Source organism: Haliaeetus albicilla, chromosome 23 (genome assembly GCF_947461875.1).
Source record: "Haliaeetus albicilla chromosome 23, bHalAlb1.1, whole genome shotgun sequence".
Taxonomy (NCBI): Eukaryota; Metazoa; Chordata; class Aves; order Accipitriformes; family Accipitridae; genus Haliaeetus; species Haliaeetus albicilla.
In genome coordinates, this window is record NC_091505.1 from 15,931,491 (window position 1) to 15,951,258 (window position 19,768).

A 19,768-nucleotide genomic window follows, 5' to 3' on the forward strand; every position below is an offset into this window, starting at 1 on the left:
AGTGGTGCCCTGCAAAGCGCAGTCCCAGCTTGCTAATGGTGTTGACAATGGTGGCTCTCGACCTGCCATGTTGGGAGGCAGGTTAACCCTGTGCAGGGACATGGTGATGCTTCTGATCAAGAAGAGGGTTAGAAAGCAAATGTGGAGAAGGAAGGACAGAGATCTCACCTGCTATGGTGTTGCTTTGCAGTTTGCAGAGAGTTGGACAGGTGAAATTTATGTCGCTACAACTTGGTTTTTATCTGTGTGCCACAGAGTAGCAATAAACAGCAAAAGAAACATGGTTTAAGTTGGTGTTTTGTTCAGGCTTTGAATATTATCTTTGCCTCCCTGTATGTTAAAGCAGTAATTCAGCACAGTAAAGCAGATTCTCCTCTCTGAGGGACAGCTGTTTAACATTTGACTGACAAGCTATTGACCTGCATGGTGCAATAACAGATATTAATTTTTAACTTTTTTTTACTACTGAGTTCCTTGTCATATTGGGAATAGCCACAATATGATATGTTAATAAATATTAACTAATTACTGACTGTTGCATACTCAACACTTTTTGAATGAAGTACTATTGTGTATTAAGTATTCTGTGTATCTTTTTGGACACTGAGCTCATGCAGTAACTGAAAGTTGCTAATTACACCAAAAAAGCCAAACATGAATCCAGAAAGTTCTACCACCAGATCTCTGTGAAAAGTAAAGTTAGATATTGAATTTAAAAAGTTTACCAAATAACCTTAATGCATATGCAGAGCAAAGCATTCCTGAATATTTTTCCATTTCAAGTACATTGCAAAACTGAGACCAACCCTTCTAATGAGGGTGATGCAAGGTTGTATTAAATCAGTATTTGTTGGGTTACTCTAATGAATGTCACACTACCACCTTTCTCTTTCCTATCCATGGTACCCAAACCCTTCGATAGGCATCTGTTGACATCTTTGCACGTACATTCCTGTTGGCACTTTGGGAATTGGATTATTGCACAAGCAGCAGCAGCTGCGTCTACGGTGAGTAGGTCTTGGCTGAGCTCTGCCTGCAGTGCTTCTGGTGGGGGGGTGCATGGAAGGACTGTTTCCCCTCTGACCATCCCAGAGTGGGCTCTTAACACAGAATCAGCTTTCCCTGCTTGCACCATTAAAGCCCTTTTCCAGCCCAGAGGTACCTGCTACTCTTGCTGCTGGTAGATGAGTAGGTTGGAAGAGTGAGAGGTGTGATCTCATGGTTGAAGGCAGTTGGGTGATGGTCTAACATCTGAGCTCTGGGTGGTATGGCTGGGAGAAATGGTGCTAACCGGCCATCCTGGAGGTCCTCTGATCAGCAGCAGCTCAGCTGACAGTGACTGGGTGGCTGTAATTGCTTTCAGCCATGTAACTGCTGCCCGTGAATGCGCTGTTGTTGTGTCCCCTGCTCCACACGCTCGGGTTTGGGTGTTTATATGGGTGTACTGTCTCTCTTGGATTTATTGGATGGCAGGGAATTAAAAGTAGGTATCTCCAGCGTGGTCTGTGCTGGGAGTGGGTATGGGGCGGGTGGTACTTGGACACAGCAGCATTTAGTACAGCTTCAGTCTTAGCTGTAGCTGCCTACATTGTGCTCTTCAATGCTGGAGCTGTAGGTGACAGGTCAGGCTTGTCCTGTCCATCCTCACTAGTCTTTCCTGCCCTAGATGTTCTTCCTGCCTCTAGGTCAGGTTTTTCTGAAGAGGAGACTTCAATAACACCTCTCCATCATGTTCTGTGCTGTGAGATTCACTTGGGGTGCTGCAGTGTGGCCTGTGAGAAGGCCTGTGCAGATCCCTTTCCCGAGTGAAGGGCTAGGTTAGGTGTAGATCTCCCCTGCTTTACCAGCAAGTGGCATGAGCCTGGCTGGGTGGCATTGCCACACTGTGCCATCAGCTTGGGGACAGGGAATCCCAGCTGTCAGAAATCCTCCTGCCCCATCTCACTGTGCTGCAGCCCCCAGCCCACCCAGTCTCCCTTGGCACATCGCACCAGCACACCTCCTGGGGTGAGTGTGCTGTGGCACTGAATATGTGCTGCCTCTGGAGGGTGATGGATGTCCACCCTTTTAACTGGTGATTGAAGAGATGACTTGATTACAGCCAAAAGATGGGACTCATGAGTGTTTGTGGCTGCAGAGCCCAACCCTGGACAGCAGGCGCTGTGTTGGAGATTTCAGGTATTTGGGGCGACCCTCTGTGATAAGGTGTTGGTGTACCCCCTGTGGTCTGCCAGCCACGTAAAGAGCAACCTGTTTTGTACCGGCTGAGTGAGAAAACGTGATGAATTGATGGAGCTGGGAGATGGAAGTCTCCATGTAAGAGGGCTGGAGAGTGGGGTGGGAGGAGAGGACAGGCCAATCTGCCCTCTGTTAATACCACGCTGTTTGATCCAGAGGTGGTGGCATTGGAGGTAATCGAGCTCTTCCCTGCGGCAGGCATGTCTGACGTCAGTGCTGCTAGCAGGCAGCTGCCCTGGCAGCAGGACTGCCTGCTTGGCCTGGTCCACCCTCTTCTGGCAGGTCCGTTCCCATCAGAGGGGTGTGGACCGCCCTGGACAGGGTGCTGAGCTGTGGTGGCCAGTGCCGTGTGTGGCCAATGCGCTTGGTCACTGTGGCATCTGCCAGTCTCCTGGGAATCTGTAATCTGTTGGCTTTTTTGGTAACAGATTAAAAATGCTGAGAATGACAAGCAAGTCCTGTCTGGCCTGCTTGGAAGAATTACATCATGTGTGCTCCTCTAACAGCTAGTGTTTCACGTCTGGGTTTTGTGGGTTAATGCTTGGGCTACTCAAAGCTAGTTTTGTCACTGGGCTTGTGAGTGGCATGATGATGAAGAGGTAGCCTCCATGTCCCCAGAAGGGTTGCTATTAGCAGAGGCAGAGCTATTGAGAGCCATTCTTTCCCTTTTGCCCTGTTAGTTTATCTCTACCTTTCAGCAGCCGTGAGCCATGAGGGTGACCGCTGCCTGTGGAAATGCAGCATCATGGGCAGGTGGGCTGCTTGCCTTGGGTCCCCTTCCTTGTGTCACCCTGTGCCGGCTGGTCTGTGCTTTCCAGTGCCCTGTGCTGCAGGGTGACGTGCGCGTTCCTGGGGGTGTATTGGCTCCTCCTGCAACATCCAGACTGTCCCCACGGGGCACGGTGGCCTGTGCACTACTGACATTTGGGACTCAGTATGGAAGAAATAAAATAATTATTGGTTTGACATGCATCTGAGGATGTGGGGAGCAGGACAACTGTCTGAAATGGGAAGCTCTGGTTAGGACTGCTGCCGATTGCTCATGTCAATCCATATGGGCCATATGCTTCTAACCAGTCTCCTTGTCTCATTTCCTCCTCTGAAATGCTTACAGCTGGTTTTCCTGCCTCTTCAGTAGGTTTTTTGTTCTTGTAAAAAGAGTGACAGCTCACAGATGTTGCTGAGAGTCCCCACTGCATAGCTGGGAAGAGAGACTATTACTGTGATCTTCAAGAGAAGATAAGGTGTAGTGTCTCTGCAGGAGGCCTAATTTCTGATGTTTTGAAGTAAGCTTTTTTGTTTTTTCTTTATAAAGCTGAAAATAGTTTGCTGTCTCATTCACTGTTTCCCCATCACATACTGCCCTTAGTGATGGAAGTAAAAGAGCAGGTAGTTGGTGCTGTCACTTATGGGTGGAACAAGGAAGGAAGAAGTGATGTTGCCCATGAACGTATTATCTAGTGTTAAGAGGCGTTCAGCATTCAGTCTTGCTGCTATGCTTATAAAATCTGGGTTTAACTTCACAGTGTTGCTTAGGTGTTGGCTTTTTTTCTAAGAAGTCCATGACCAAACTGATAGCAGTGCTTGAGGTTCATCATTGCTGGTCCTCCACTTAGCTCGGTGTACAATCTCTTCTGTTCTGCCCTTTTTGCATTCTTCCAAGAGAAGCAATTACAGACTTCCGTAGTGGGGTTAATAATCCAGTCCTGATAAGGTGAAAAAGGAGCTCTAGAGATGCTGATGCCTATGTGAGTGTTTCACAGTTTATGGATGGATGGATGTTAAAGAGGCATCTGAAGACAGTGAGAGAAGCTTTATGTACCGTCTTTTAGACTGGTGACCTGTGTAGTGCAAGAAAATCGGAGTTAATATGGCGAAGTAAATGGCTGTGTTGAGTTGGCTTGAATGCCAAGTTGAGACAGTGCCTGTACCAAATAAAACCTAGTGGTATGTTTATGTAGGAAGTCTGTGTGATCTTGGGTTCATTTAGGTTCTGATAGCATATAGAACATCTCTGCTCTTAGTGGGTTGGTTGCCTGTTGGCCATAAACCCTAAATAAGCAAAACTTCTCTTATTTTCCAATCCTCAGGTTGGTTTGGTGGCTCTGCTTTGCCTTTTTTGCAGTCCCAACATCACAAAACAACAAGGCATCCCAACAGCTGTTGTATTGGAGTTTGAGATAGGAAACTTTCCTGTATAGGATCCCAGTGGTATGTCCATGGCTGGTAACCATTTTCCTGCTTCATCTTCCCAAGGGTCTCAGTGCTGTGCAGGGAGCCACAGGTTGGCCCTTCCTCCTGTACAAAGTATAGTGGGGTTGTACTCAGCCCATGTTATAAATGATACTTTATAAACTGCTGTAGGAAATAGAAAAGAAAGTCATTCTGATTTGTGTTCTTTTAGAGCCCTGTTCTTTATACCAAAATACACAGGATAAGTCTGGCCCTTCCCTCTATTCACTTTTCATACCCTCCTTTGTTTTTAAATTTATGTATCTTTTTATTCTAAATTCCTCCCATCCCCAAAATAGAACAGACATCAGCCTGCAAGCAAAGGTTGCCAGACATTGGTCTTGTGGATTATAGTGGCTTTTTGGCCTGGTTGGAGACTGAGCCCCACCCTACGTAGGCTTGGAGTAAAAATAGCCTTTCTTTTCAGCAGGCTGAAAACTGTACACAACACGTTCACGTCTTGGTTTCTGGGGCGCTAGCAGCCACAGGAAGCCCTTCAGCTATAAAATACCTCAGAAAATCTGTTTGCTGCTAATTCATCCAAAAGTACTAAGGTGACCAGTGTTGGGGAGGTGTACAGCCAAGTGTCTGACTGCCGGCCATGTAGTTATAGTAGATATTAAGTGAAGTTTTAGCCATGCTTTTTGCAGGACCTGAAAGAGTTGAAAACTGTAGACCACAGGCTCTGTAGTCCAGTAGCCTGGAAAGAGCCCCTGGTCCATCCTTGTTAGTGGAGAGAGTCGGCTGGGTGGGATGAAAAGATGAATGGATGATGTATCGCTGAGCCTTAGGGGCAGGAAGCAGTCAAGGCCTTTTTTGATTCCTTAAATGCCTATCCTGGCATAGGCAGTTGTTAAGAAAACACTGGCAGAAGCTCTTATGCTTTATTACCTGTGATGGTAACATCTTAGTGTGATAGCAAGGTGTCTCATGGGTGGCAGGAGGACCCTGAGGCTCTGCTCTTGGGGGAGTGTTTAGGGGTTGAAGAGGTTCCTGGATGGGGAAGTGCTTTCGTGGAGGAAGGTCCGGCAGACTCGCAGGTCACTAGCTCTAGGAAGGAAGGAAGGACAGAGCTCTGGCCAGCTGAAAATGAAGGCAAGTGCTTCCTACAACTGCTCTGCTACCTGGTTCTATGAGCTTGGCAGGGAGTTGGGTGGGAAAGGGCATGTGTGCTGCTCCGATCATAGAATCGTTTAGGTTGGAAAAGACCTTTAAGATCATCGAGTCCAACCGTCAACCATGCCTACTAAACCATGTCCTGAAGTGCCTTGTCTACGTGCTTTTTGAGTACCTCCAAGGGATGGTAACTCAACCACTTGCCTGGGCAGCCTGTTCCAATGCCTGACAAAATGGCATGAGGCCTGATGGCTGAAGGCCATGCGTTCAAGGGAAGATAGCAATCCTGGCCTAAAAACACAGCCTTTTATCTTTTTGCCTTCGTGTTGACCAGTGTTTTGATGCCCAGCAAGAACAGCAACATTTTGGGGCTGCACTAGGCATTAGCCTGCCTGTTTAAGCATGTCCCAGCTCAAGTGCTGTGGGGAAGTATGAGGGCCAGGAGACTGCTCCTGCCCCACAACCTTCAGCTCAGTCCTGTCTGTCCAGGCTTGAGCTGCACGCTCCTCCCGCTTCTTATAAAACAGAAAAACACATTAAGGGCAAGAGGTTGACCAGTATCTGGTGTGGTGATCTCATTCCCCCATGCTTATTGGAAAAGCCAAGCCAAGTGTTTGGCCATGGGATAGCAGAAGGGAAGAGCTGACTGTCTCTTTGCTCTGGGCATCTGTTCTCTGCCTCGTGAACCTCAGCTGTTGACTTCTAGCATTGTTTAATTTGTTTTCCACTGTCCTTGGCCATGCTTGTGTGAGGCAGCAAGTTGTTTTACAGGGTGGTGGCAAATGCCAACTACTTGCAGGCCCCTGCCCACTCTGCAGGGGAAGGCAGCGTGCGGCTCATCTGGGCTGTGGAAGCAGGCAGTGGTACCTCGCAACTGCAGCCTCCAGCTTAGCCATAAGCCTCTACAATTGTTTAGGGCTGGGGTGGGAATAAATGAGCAGGGGAGTGCAATGGGAGGAGGGCAGGGAGACTCTGCCCCGTTGCCTGTTCCACGATTCTTCATGACTAGCATGCTCTTGTGGGCCTGGAATGGCTTATTTTACCTTGTTGATCAAATGTCTCTCTGAAATGCCTTTTTCTCTTCAGTTTTTGTAGACTCCGCCTTGACCTCTTCTGTTTCTGTTTCTTCTATTCTAGACTAGACTGTAAAAAAAAAAAAAAAAAAAAAAAAAAAAAAAATTTAAAAATGTGAAATAACTGTCTCTCATAAAACCTTTGTAAACAGTCATGAAATTGGCTGTAGAAGGACACTAGAAGTATTTTGTTTCTCCCAAAGGCGAGGGACAGGGCCTTCAGCCTTTATTTAACTCGGTTGCATATTTTTACTCTAGCTGCGAGTCAAGGGGCTATTTGTTCATATCTCAATTTCTTAAAGTGGAAAAACTGACTCCTGCAGTTATGTCTTTATTACAGACATTTTTTTTTGCTAGAAGAAACTGAATTTTTCTTGAAAAAACTGCTAGCTAGGCTGCTTTTTAAAATTGTGCAAATACAGGAACTTAAGGCAATGTGAACTGTTGCCTATTGCAGGGTCAGGTCAAGACAAGGAAAAACCTGCAAAACACCAATTTGGGAAAAAGCATAAAGAAGAAAATCTGATACTCTGGGAGATGACAGGCTGAATAACATCAGAAGAGCTGCTGTCCTGTATCAGTGTTTCTAATATCAGGTGCTGAATGAGACTGTGTTTTGGGGAGATGCTGTGCTTTGCAGGAGGTATCAGTGACTGCTGGTGCAGTAGCTGGAGAGGGCTCACCTCTGGCGTGCAGTAGGTAATCCTGCCCCTGACCTGGGTCTTGTTAGTGCAGCTTCTGCCAGAGTTTTGTTTGCTAAAGCTGCTTCTGTTGCCTTGGCTCCAGATGATAGGAAGACTGTCTTGCTAGAGAAAAAAAAAATGAATTGATTGCAGAGCTCTATGGACATCCTCTTGGATTCCTACTGAAATTGTTGTGCCTCGTTGAGGAGGTGGGAAATGAAGTTTAAGAAAAATCCTCTTTGTTCTCCCTCATCTCCCTCCTGATCATATAAAGATCAGTATATGAAAAGTATTTTGGTACTAGAAGGAAAATAGGAAGGCATGTGATTCTGCACTCAATTTATATATATGGGACTGATTTTTTTGCCAATATGTTAGGGATTAAATTAGGGCTCTCCAGAGTAGAATGCACAGGATATTTAAAATACAGCTGAAGACCTTGGATAACAGAAGCTTGTACCATCTCTGGATTACATGGAAGGTGGTGTGCAGTGGGTAGTTACTGAAACAAGGTCGCACAGTCATCTGTGTGCCATTCACATGTTCTTCCTTGCCTGTTGTGTTGGAATCTGAAAACTGTAGCTAAAGTCCTGCTTTTCTATATGCTCTTACCCTCAAAGTATCTCTGCAGCTTGGCACCGCAGGAGCTGACCGGATGAGCAAAGTATGATCCTGCTTCTGGATGCTGGAAGTACCATGTAACAATCTGCATTGTTAGTGCCAGAAATAGTGGCTATGGGTGATGCAGTTTGTGTTAACACAGAGTAGTGAGATGAGCGGTTTTGCTTCATGAGACCATCCCACTTCTGATGTACCCATTAGCTTCCAACAGAAACTGGAGACTGGAGCACTTTGGGTTACCGTATTTGTAGCAATGTGTGTGTCTCTTCCTAAATTTGATCAGGTCTTGTTTTGGTTTTTTTTTAATGTTTGTATTGGTCTTTGCCCCAGCAATGTTGCTAGTGTATGTGGTACTGTCCCAGCCTGGGCTGCAGAAGCCCACGGTGCCAGAACTTCTGCTTAATGGGCTGCGCTCAGAATAACAGCGGAGGAGGATTGCTAATCTGCTTCTCCCACTGTCTCTCCAATGCTGCAAGGTAGAAGAGTGTATTGCTCTACTTTTGCAAACAGTAGGACTGAGCTTGCTGCCTTTGACTCTGCCCTCCTGGGAAGGACGGGGATGGTGGATAAGGTCCCATGCATTTTCACAGTCGCTGTCCCCATTTTTCTGGGAGAGCTCACTGTAGCCCCTCCTGGCAGGCAAAACTGCTGGGCGAGCACCAAAGTTCTCTGTGTGTCCAGAACAGTGCTAACCAAGTGGAAACTTGAATTCAAGTTACCCATCCCTGTAATTGGCATTCGTATTTTGTGAAGCAGTGCTTCAGCTTGCTAAACAACGTCTGAAAGATCATAAATCCTGGGTCCTTGTTTACGCTGCCATTGCAATCTTGTGTTCCTTCCTGCTAATCAGCTGGGAAGGGTCTGTGGAGCGTTGTTTGGGTTTGGAGCAGGACTGTGGTTTTTAGATTCCAGGATGCTGAGTCTCGTCCCAGGGACAGGCTTGGATGCTGTCCTGCCTTGGAGCCTCTGCAGCAGGACGCTAATGAGCAGGCTGATACTCCAGACTGTAGCTGTTTATCTTGGGTTAAAATGGTATTTGCCTTCTGCTATAACTGCTGAGCAGCTGCAGTGCTGCGGTGGTATATGCATATATATATATTCCACTATAAATCCTGTAGTTAAATATTTCCTTGACCCAGCATAGAACAAGGTGCTTGTCTCCAGCTGGTCACAGAAATAAAGGAAGTGAGTTCTGAAACAATATTGCAATTAAGCTTTTTCTTCCTGAATTCTGCACAAAATGTTTTGCCTCCAAGAATGGATTGTGAGGACTTTTATTTTAGGGAATATATAGGGTGTTGTAGGTGTATGTAAAGTTATCCTGTTACGATTGGTATTGTGCAGACAAGAAGGGAGAAGGTTGGCCCCTGCTTTTAAGACCTGTTTCTGAGATAGCAACACTTTGAAGGAAGTCAATAGAGAGCAAATGGAAATACATTTAGAAATGCATTCATGTTTCTCAGTGCTCCTGGAAGTAATAAGCAATTTTCTGAAATCCTCACTTAGATAGAATTCACCTTTCCATAAGTAGAGGGGGGGGAACTGGGCCTTCTGAAAACTGAAAATATTTTGAATAAGTGGCCTTAATGTCTGACCTAAACTTTAGCCTGTTGCTTTCTGCACTGTTTGGCTGAAGTCAGGACTAAGCTTTCCTTGGGGACATGGATGGGAGGTTCCAGTGCAATCCTGCCCCTGCCCTTCTGTTGCCCACTCCTTTGTAACATTCTTGTTGATCTAATTTCCAGCTGGGCTGTTGCCACTGTTTTATATAAACCAAATGCTCAAGCAAAGGCAGCACAGTCAGACTTCGTGTTGAAAACTTGAAAAACTTACATTGCTTCTGCCCAGCTAAGAAGCTCTTGGAAGTTACCATAGCTCTCCTGGACCGATGGTTATGGCAGCGCCCAGCCAACTTTAGTTAGATCCATCGCTAATGGCAAGACCTTTTATGCCTTCCTCCCTGCCTCCCCCTTCTCTAAGGGGTATATACCCCTTTTCTGGGTTATATAGGTTTGTTTTAATCAGTCCCTTTGCTCCCTGTCTTCTGAAGGCCTATATAAAGAGGTCTTGGAAAGATGTGAAATGGAGTAAGATTCTGCCCTGTACTAATGGCCTTGAAACCCCCTGTTATGCAAGAGCCTTTACAACCAGTACCAGTCAATAATTCACTTTAGCAATTAAGGCTTTGTGCAGCTGGTTGATATCAACTTGGCAAATAGCAAGGTATTGCATTTGCTTTTAGTGCATTGCCCTTTCACGTGTAACACTCATAGCTACTATTCTTGATCAGCATTTGGACCTCTTTAGTGTAATCCATGTTGTACCTTGTGGTGTTATTGCTGCCAGATATAGATCTTCCCCTCCAACCTGAGCTGTAAAGTTGCTTTGTGCCTTCTATCAATTGGCATGTCTTGCTTAGTCTTGGCTTTATGTAGGATCTGTAGATGTATTTTTTTTCATTTGGAAGGATGGAGGGGGTATGTTAATTCATAAAGCATTAAACGCAGCAGCAGCAACAGACTTGGGAGTATAAGACATCTGCAGTCAAAGCAAAGACTGGGTTCACAGCATAGAGATCAGTCTGCTACTAGTAGCTGTTTTTTTATGGTCCGGAAAGTGTGAGACAGCTTACTAATGAGCTGTACGGTGAAGATTGCGGTCTGGGGACGTGAAGGCTATGGGTGACAACTTGCAGTGTATGTGTGAGTGGTAATCCAGCTCTACCTCACCTTTCCACACATCTGAAAAGGGTGCGGTAGTCATGGGAGCCCCTGAAGTTATCCTCTCCAGCAGGTCCATCCTACAGAAGATTTTCTGTTGGGATCTGAGACGAAAAGAGCAGTTGGGGGGGAAGCCAACAAAAGCAGGCACAAGCTAAATACCAGGAAAATCTTCGAGGTCCCTTGAAGTTCAACACAGCTGAATTTGTAGGCCCACTTGCACAACTTGATGCAAAATCTTCTACCTCCAGCATCTGGCAGGACATCCAGATGAGATACCAGTGACTCCTTAAAGATCCTCTTAGGCAGGGCTGGGCGTATGGGCTGCTGCCCAGGTTGGTCTGTGACTGTATCAGCTTTGCCTTGACTCCCCAGCACCGAAACCTTTTTGATAGTAGGTCAGCCACAGATGAGTTGTGTGGGACTGAAGAGCCACCCAGTGGTAGTCTCCCACAGCCTCCCCACCAGCCAGGAGCGGTTTGCAGCAGACTGGTCTGGACAGTGAGTGGTCAACAGTTGGCTGAATGTCTGCTTGCTGGTTGGAGCAGGCTGTAACTGCAATGGTATAACCTCTTCTTGTGTATGGGTGAAAGATACTAAGCAGTCCCTGACCTCTGGTTCTGTATAATTGCCAGTCTTGCTACAATCCATGGATTATTTTCTGAGCCACATCCTTTTTGCTGTTGTAATCTTATTTTGAAGATTACACCAATTTTATTAGTAATCTAATAGGCTGCTTCTGTAGGCAAGTTGCTGGTGGTGCTTGGCATTAGAGAGAGCTCTTGTTTGTTGTTGACTTTTTATATCAAAATGAGCTATGGTGCTTGGCTCTGGTAGCAGTATTTATGTTTTAGTATTTGGAAAGTGAGTCTTCTCAGGGGAAAAGTCCGGCTCAAGTAGCTGAAAACTTTGCAAAGCTGTTGCTGCTGCTCAGGCTGCAGAGTATTTATCATTGACAGAAAGTGAAAAGGCTTATGATGGACTTGTATGAAAATATGAACCTCTTGTTCACAAATCTATACTGTCATCTATAATGTACAATCTGCAGTTAAGATTGTTTTTTGGTGTCTCTTAACTTCCTTTTTTTGCTTGTCAAAAGACCTTAGTACACAATGAACTACATTCCTATTAAATTGCAGCTTTTGCAAATTAACCTGAAGTTTATTCCATGAGGTTGCAGTCCCCATGAATGCTTTATATGTCTCAATCGTAAATGTGTCTAAACTTGATGTTGCCAGAAAATGGATCAGAACAGCTTCCCTGTTCAGAAATCTTGGGCAAACAGTCACTTGTGTTCTGCAATAGTGCAATTCTAGTATAAAACACTGTTTCCTAGGGTAGTGACTTAAGGTGGGTAGTTGTCTAGAGTATCTTCTCCAGGTGAGCAGAGGATTGCCTAAGCCATGTCAAGTAGTAGCTTGGGTGATGGGCAGACCTGACAGGTGAGGTAAAAGATGGAAAAGTATGTTTGTGCCTGCAAGACCTTTCTACCAGACCTAGTGCCACCCTTCCTCCAGTGGCCTGGTCTGTGGTGTGGCTGAGCTGGTCTAACTGGGGTGCTATGCAAGGGTCCCTCTCTGCTCTGCCCCTCCTTCCCTGTGCCGATGTCCATTTGACCCCACAGTGAGCTGGGATGGAGGGACTGAAATGCTGAGGAGGTGGAGGGGGACAGAGTGGCCTTTGGATGGCAGCCTGCAGTGATGTCTGCCCTACTTGGGTGCAGTTTTACTGTATGTCCAGGGCAGCTCCTCTTTGCATGCTTTGGTCTTCATCAGCCTTCACCTCACACTGTTGTAATCACCCAAAGAAAAGTGTTTTCTTTGGGGCGTGATAGGTGCAAGGTGCACCTCATGGTGAGTTAGGTGGAGCTGCAAAAATGGCTTAAAAATATTCTCTGCTCCAAGTTCCTTCCAGCGACCTCTGTTTTGGCTCAAAGAAGACATAGCAGAAAGGATGGGAAAGAGCCTCAGAGCTAGCTGTGCCTTGTTCAGGCCTGAGACCTGCCTGCGGGACTGACCAGAGCAAACCCCAACGGTACCGCAAACCCCTGCAGCTTTTTTGGTGCTGGCTTCTGCCCTGGGAAGTGCAGCAGATCTGGCAACTGCTTTTCCAGTGAAAGTGCAGAAAGGGTTCCCAGGTCATCTTTAGTTTCTTTCCCTTTACAAAAAAATCCCATCCAACCCTAGACTCCCCATTGCCTATGATCTCAAGGGAATAACTTGTCCATTTTTTTTTTCCATGTATCCCCTCTCCACACCCACCTTTTGTGTCTTTCGAATTTAATAAAGTGGGTGACTCAGTACTAAATATAAAGCTTGCTTCCGGCATCATCTGCCTGTGGCTCATTTCCTGGAGCTGACATCAGTGGAGCCTCTGATTTCCTTATGAAATAGTGAGACATGAGATATCCTTTGCACAATGTTCTGGGCATACTTGCTGACTTCTTTGGTGACTGCACAGTCCCTGCTCTAAGCTGTGAATAACTAGTCAGTTAATTACTAAGATGAGCGCTGTTGGAGCACAGGATAAATCGGGCGAGTCCTCAGATATGTTTTGCACTACAAAATCGTACTCTAGTTTGCAAGTGTTTTTTAAATAAAGACTAACTTTCAGTCCCTACTGCATATGCAAGTTTTTTATTAAATAAGCATGAGCCTGACTAATGTCTTGCTTTCTTCCTGATGACAGGCTCGCTGACTGAGCAGCTCAGGAAGCTTTTAGGGGGGAATGTAGCAAAGACGGATCCTTTTTTCTTTAAAAAGACTGATAAATTGAGGAGTTAAGGTCAAATGCTTGCTCCTCAGTTGTCAAATCCTTCCATACCTGTTCACATTGATGGAGTGTTCTCTACAGTTGGTTGCAACTGAAGGTGAAGGCAAGAAGCACATAAAACCTCAATTTGTATTAAGAAGCACAGGGGAGAGTGCTTCTGTCCACCTGTGCATAATTTCATTAAAATCCTTATCTTTAAAAGAGAATGTGGACAGAACTGGAGGAGGGGAGCATCTGGCCCATGGTAAATGGTCACTGATCCCAGTCCAAAATGGGATGGCAGCTGGCCACTCAGCTTTGCTCTCTAAAGCCCTCGCTCAAAGCATGGGGGCTGTCCGTCTTGTGTCCTGTCCCCCCTCCCCCTCCTTTTTTTTTTTCTCTGAAGGAAGGGGGATGCTTCTGAAAATGCTTGATATGCAGCACCAGAGCAGGCAGGGCCAGGCAGAGGCAGGAGCCACCTCTGCCACTCCTGGAGGCCCACTGAGGTCTGCTGATACTCTGGGATCTCCTGAGGCTGGTGTGGCCCAGCCCTCTGGCCATGCGGGTTTCTCTAGCATGGAGATGCTGGAGGGGGCCAGCATCCCCTACACCCCCTTGGCTGGATGACAGTGGAGCTGGCTATATCCCAGCAAACAGCTTTTTTAGGCAGGAGCTAGAGGTGCCTGCAGGCAAAACCCTTCCCAGAAATCACTAGGGCTGGTGTAGCATGCCCAGGGACTTGCGTATTGCCATGGGTTTCCTTAGTTGTCTTGTACAGCTTCCAATACTAGCATGGCATCTCTTGGCATTGCTAACTAGGGGTGGAATACTACTTCTGGAGTGGGCAGGAAAGCCTGGTGTGCAGGAGCTGGTGGTTGTCCTCTACTGGGCGGTGGGACTCACTGGGGAGAGCAGTGGGGCTGCACAGCACACTATCGCCACAGGCCAGCAAGTTGGATGTGCTCCCTCCTGCCTCCGAGCTTTGCCAGAGGGTCTGTTCTTGAGGGCTAGTGGTGAGAGGAGGTGAGAGAGGACAAGATGACTCCTGGATTTACCCTCTGTTCCTTCTTCACCTAGAAGGCAAGGGCTGCTACTCCCACAGCTGTTGTTGAGTAACCTCTGGAGGGCAAATACCTATTAGTGGCCTCCCAGTGAAACTTGGCAGCTGGAGCTGGGGAGGAGATGCATCCTTGCGCAATGATGCACTGGAGGGATCCTGTCGGTGCTGCAAGTCCTCCTTGTGTGTAAACCTCCATCCTGACGCTCTGTGCAGGGAAGCAGACATGTCACCTGAGCAAGAGTAACTTCTGAGCATCTCCAGCATCTTGTGCTTCCCTAAAAGGCTTTCTTAAAGAGGGAGGAAGAGGAAGATACACTGGTATACTGGCTTGACCGTAAAACTTGCTATTTTGGAAGAGCGTGGGGAGTGGTGTGTGACCAGCTGTGCTGGAGGAAGTGGGCTGGGAGTGCCCAGGCAGCTGTGCATCCACTGCCTGCCTTCACCGCGCCCCGGCACGGCGAGTCTCGGGGCATGACGCGGAGATGAGTGGTGCTGGCACTGCCGAAGTGCTATTTTAGGTTTGAGTGTAATTGCAGGCTGGACTGACAGGACTGGATTTGGAGTATTCGGAGACCAGAGTGCTCTTAAAACTGTGGAAAAACTGGCTACCGCTGATCCTTTGCAAATGTGGAAGACGGGTATTTCACATGCACTGTGTGTGCATCAGTTAAACTTCTCCTTGCGGTGGAGCCACTGAGGATCTGTGTTGAGTGACTACAGTGGGTAGCAATGCCCTTTCCCATCCTGGGAGAGAGAACGGTAATAGCTGTTAGCCCTGTAGGATGTATTACACTTACCTGAAAAAGAAGTGAGTAAGTAGACGTTTGAAGGCGCGTGGGCTGGTGGCTTTTAGGTGTCTGCCTCTGCAGTGTGGATCTGCCATCTGCACACCTGCAGGTGCTACTTTTCTATCCCAGCAACACAGATGCCAGAGACAAGGAGAGGAGGTTTTTCGTTTCCCTCCCAAAAGCAGACATTGCTCCTGCAAGGGCTCTGCTGTTGATAGAAGTCACAACCTATTGTGAGAGCTGGGCTTTGGCACACTGTCCCCAGGACCTGCCAAGCCTCAAAGCCTCAGCACTTCCTAAACCTTACAGGATGAATTTATGCTCACATGTAGAGTGAAAAGTGGAGGGACTAAACTTCCTGGAATAAGTTTCTTCAATTTGGTTGCATGTTTGCCCCAAGAATTTGTGGGCTGGACACAGTCACTGGTTTGGATCAGAGCAGCCAGATGGGCTCCTTGCACCCAGGGGCTGATGCAATGCTGAAGCTGGTTGCTGATGCAAGTTGGAGCAGAGTCAAAGTTGCTCTCCCCTAAACCCCATCTGATGTGCAGGCAACCTGATCTCAGTGGAGTGCAAAAGTGTTTTTCAAGCCAACTTCTTTCCTTTTAAGTTGCAGCTGCAGTTCTGGGCATAAAACCCTCTATTTTGGTTTCCATTATATTTACCATCCTGAGGAAGCAGGCAGGTTGTGGGTTTGGGGTTGGTTTTTTTTGTTTTGTTTTGTTTTTTATACCTCTTTTGAAACTTTACAGCTGGAAGCTAAATTTTCAGGTGATGCCCAAGAAATGGGACCAGGCAATGACTCACTTTCCTGGCTGACATAATTTTTAAAAAGAAACAAAAAAAACCAATGACCCTATTGGTCAAGTATTTTTAATTTTTAGAATGGTCATGGGTTCTTCAAATTCCTTACTAATTCAAGTATTGTGTTCATTAGTAAGTTACATCCTTTCCTTTTAGCTATGGGAGGGCTCAAACATTACGGGCTTAACAGGAATAGAAACTTCTGAAATATGTGATTATAGTTTGGAAATCCCACTTAACCTTTTTGGTGATTGATTCTGCTGCTGTGCATTGCATCATCAACAACATAGTACATGATGTTTCTGTTCCTCATGTCTTCCTGGTTGGTAGCAGATATCTGCCCGTGTTTCATCTAGAGCATGCAGGGATTAATTGTTGAGGTAATGCAATATATTACAATATGGACCAGCTCTGTATTTACTACCCATTCAGACTACTCTTTCTTTTTGTTTTGGTTTTTTTTTTGAGGAGCTGTGGGGTGAAATAGCAGGGCAGCATCCTCCTTCAGTGTGGACTGAGGCCAAATAGGTCTTCATACTCATTGTTCAGTTCGTGCGCTTCTGGTGGTTTTAAAGACATCCATAAAATAAGTACATAAACCAAAATACAAGCTCCATGTCGCTCTTTGGCTAGACAAGCTGGAAGCTAGCAACGCAAAATGCATTTAATTTAAAATGTTAAAGGTAAAAGAGTTCTTTTTCTTAAAAAAAAAAAAAAAGTTTGCTTACCTAGAAGCTTTATACCTTACTGCCTCCTGTTCCCAAGTGCCAAGCAATAAAAGAACAAAAGCTAGTTGTTGGGGGAGGATCCCCCCATCCCCGCTCGGTCTGTCCGGGATGCTTCAAGCCGCCTGTCCCGCAGCCTGTCTGATGCATCTTTTTGCGACATGACCGCATCCCTTCTGTGGCTCTCGGGAAGCGACCTCCCATTTGCTGGGCGGGGATGGTGGGAGGAATGCTGGCTGTCCAGATCCTTGCTGTGGGCGTGAGAGAAGCTTCAGCGCTCGGGCCGGCCGAGGGAGCGACTCGCCTTCCCCGGGAGAGAAGGAAGGAAAGGTAAGGTGTCTTCTGCGGCGGGCTGGCCTTAGGATGCCACACATGCTGCTGGCTGCTGCTCGGGGCTCTGGCTCCCTGCGTGGATGCAAGCACATGCCAGAGGTTGCCCTGCAACGACTTGTTTTGCTTTTGTTTTCTCTGCAAACTGTCTAGCGATTCCCGATGCTGTAGCAGATAAAGGAAAATAGCTGTAAGCGGCTATTAGAAAAGATGAATTTCAGGTTTTAATGCGTTTTAAATTTGGGATTTATCTGTGCACCTGACTGAGCAGCACATGCAAGCAGGAGCACCAAGTGCTGCGACTGACTTTGCATCACTGGGTATTTAATTTTTCAAGTGAGGACTGAGGGTGTTCCTTCCCTGAAATCTCAGTCTGGGGCACATCTTACCCCATCTCTGTCTGCAGCAGGCTTTTAAAAAGCACAGCTGCTTAAACTTGCATGTTAGAAGTATTAAATATTTAAACCTTTGCCTTGCAGAAAGTATGAGGAGCTCTGAGTACTTTGGGGAAACGGCTGTAGGCTGCTGGCTGTGGTGGCTACCTAACTTTTTGGAGTCGTTTGCCCTGAGAGGCTGGGGCTGAGCTGCTTTGCTGTTCTGGTGGGAATGGTGTGTGGCATCACAGCCTGGCAGGAGTTTGTTTCCAGACTGAGGAGTTTATCTTGCTTGCTGTGTTTTCTGGTGAAGGGTGGCTATAAGTGATGCTGGAAGCTGGCATAGACCCTCTTCAAGTGCTTTAGCAGTCGCTGCTGGCTAAAACACTTATATACCAAGTATTTCTAAGTATTGGACTGAAATGCTGAAATTTTTTTGTGCTGAAAAAACTTACACTTGTCTGAAAACCTGTAAAACACATCTAGTGTAGCTTCTTCATGTCCTGATTTTGTTTATACTAAATGTGTTGCTGTGAGGTTTTGCTTAGTTATATTTTACTCTTACCCTGCATTTATTCTGCAAAACATCTGGCTATAAAGAATGATTTCCAGAGCTGGAGGACTCACACCCTCCTGAAATTCAGAGTAGCAATGAGGTTGCACGCTGTTTACAGTGCACACATCTCTTTAACCACTACATCTGTCCTAGGGGTATTGGGCACTGGCTGAGCGGCTAAACCAGGGGAGGAGGAGGAGGAGGTGAAGCAGCTTGAAGGGATGCAATGAGAAGTTAGTACTCGGCTCCAGGAGTGCTGGATGCCTCTTGGAGATCCTGCTTCGCCTTGAAACCTGCTAACTAGGGTGCATTTTGCAGAGATTATTAATGCTTGTCCAAAATCCAAGAGTCACGGAGTAGAGCTTGCCTGATCTTGGACTGGCGACTGCTATCTTTTGCTCCCTATTGCTCCTCCCTGTATTAAGTTAAATTATAGAGAAGTGTGGGGAACACCCTGCTGTCAGAGTAAACGTGATTTCACTGTCATGGCGGCCTCCTGGGAGGCGAAGACAGCAGCTCTCCTGCTCTTCTAGCCATTTCACATTAATCTTTGAGATTAATGTTTCTGCTTTTGTTAAGGGTAGATAGGATCTGTACCATCTTCTCTAAAGAAAATAAGTGTTGAATTTACAGGGCTTCTTCTACTTCCAAAAGCCACTAAGGCAGCTATGCAGCAACACTGATTTATTGCAGTCTCGTGTTGCTTTCTTGCTCTGAATCAAATTATTTTGACTTCTTTCCCTTTTTCCCAAGTGCTTTCTAAACAAGATTACAGCGAGCAGGGGAAGGATGGAGAAAGGTTTTTCTTCCTTTATCAGTAGCTCTTTCTATCTAGTAAGAGATCAGTTGCTGAAATTCCTGTTTTTTGAGACTTTTGAAACATAGTTCCAATGCTTAGAGTATGGCTTGTAGTTTCTAGTGTTTTGTTTCTTATTTAAGAAAACATTCATTGACACACTTCTCTGAATGTTTATCATCTGGACAGCAGTTGCCAGGCTGCCGGGATTTCAGCCCTGGCTGTGCCATTTCAGGACAGCTCTGTTTACCTTCAAATTGATAAAACAGTCTGGAAAATCACTCAACCGCAGCTGTAGCTTCTAAAAGGTTGCATGAAACCCACCCTCCCAAAACTAATCGCTGAAACTCCCTATTGTCCAGCTCGCCAGGGATCAGCACCGTCATGCTGGGTATTTGGCTTGCAGGAGCTTGTTTGCTGGCATTGAATAAGCAGTGACTGTACTGTGATTTAATTTACGGATTGGGTTGATTCCCCCGCCCGGGTGGGAGGGAAGTTTTACAGACTGAGTAATGCTTCTTACTTTATCATGGCATATTGAATATCAGTTGCTTTACCTGCCAAGCAAAGGTGTTACTTGAGAGTGGAGGCTGGAGGTGCTGGGGGATGGAGGTAGGTCTGAGCTGTGTGGCCTCAAGTCCCTTCAGCCTTTGAAGGGTTTTATCCAGCTGCTGGAGGCCAGGGCACAGGCTGAGGTTTGCAGCTCACCCTTGTAAGGAACTGGGCTCCTTTGGGGCTGAATATTGGGAAATCAAGACACACATGCTTAAAGCATGTTGAGGGTAACCTGCAGGTCTCAGCAGGCAGGTCCCAGCTGCTTCTGGGAAAGGAAATCTGCACTAATTCAGCCTTGTGATCCTCATCCCTCCTCACTTATGCAGGTGGGGAACCCGTTGACTTT

General features: G+C 46.4%; 1 protein-coding gene and 1 long non-coding RNA gene across 3 annotated transcripts in view; one reads left to right on the plus strand and one right to left on the minus strand.

Moving 5' to 3' along the window:
• The window catches only part of PLS3 (plastin 3), a 55,415-nt gene that overhangs the window by 3,487 nt on the left and 32,160 nt on the right, over nt 1–19,768 (plus strand). Inside the window, exon 1 of one of the 2 annotated variants that reach the window (XM_069811366.1) lies at nt 17,117–17,141. The exons of the other annotated variant lie outside the window; for it this stretch is intronic. The gene's annotated coding sequence lies outside the window, so the exon portion shown is untranslated. Of the gene's footprint in view, nt 1–17,116; nt 17,142–19,768 lie in introns of those variants that run through there. 2 annotated transcript variants of the gene reach the window in all.
• Nucleotides 686–16,954, minus strand: LOC138690732 (uncharacterized). Its single transcript, XR_011329504.1, has 5 exons — nt 16,815–16,954; nt 7,343–7,465; nt 6,630–6,729; nt 5,362–5,520; nt 686–4,596 (listed from the first exon to the last, which is right to left on the minus strand). It is a non-coding gene; the product is annotated as an uncharacterized lncRNA (long non-coding RNA).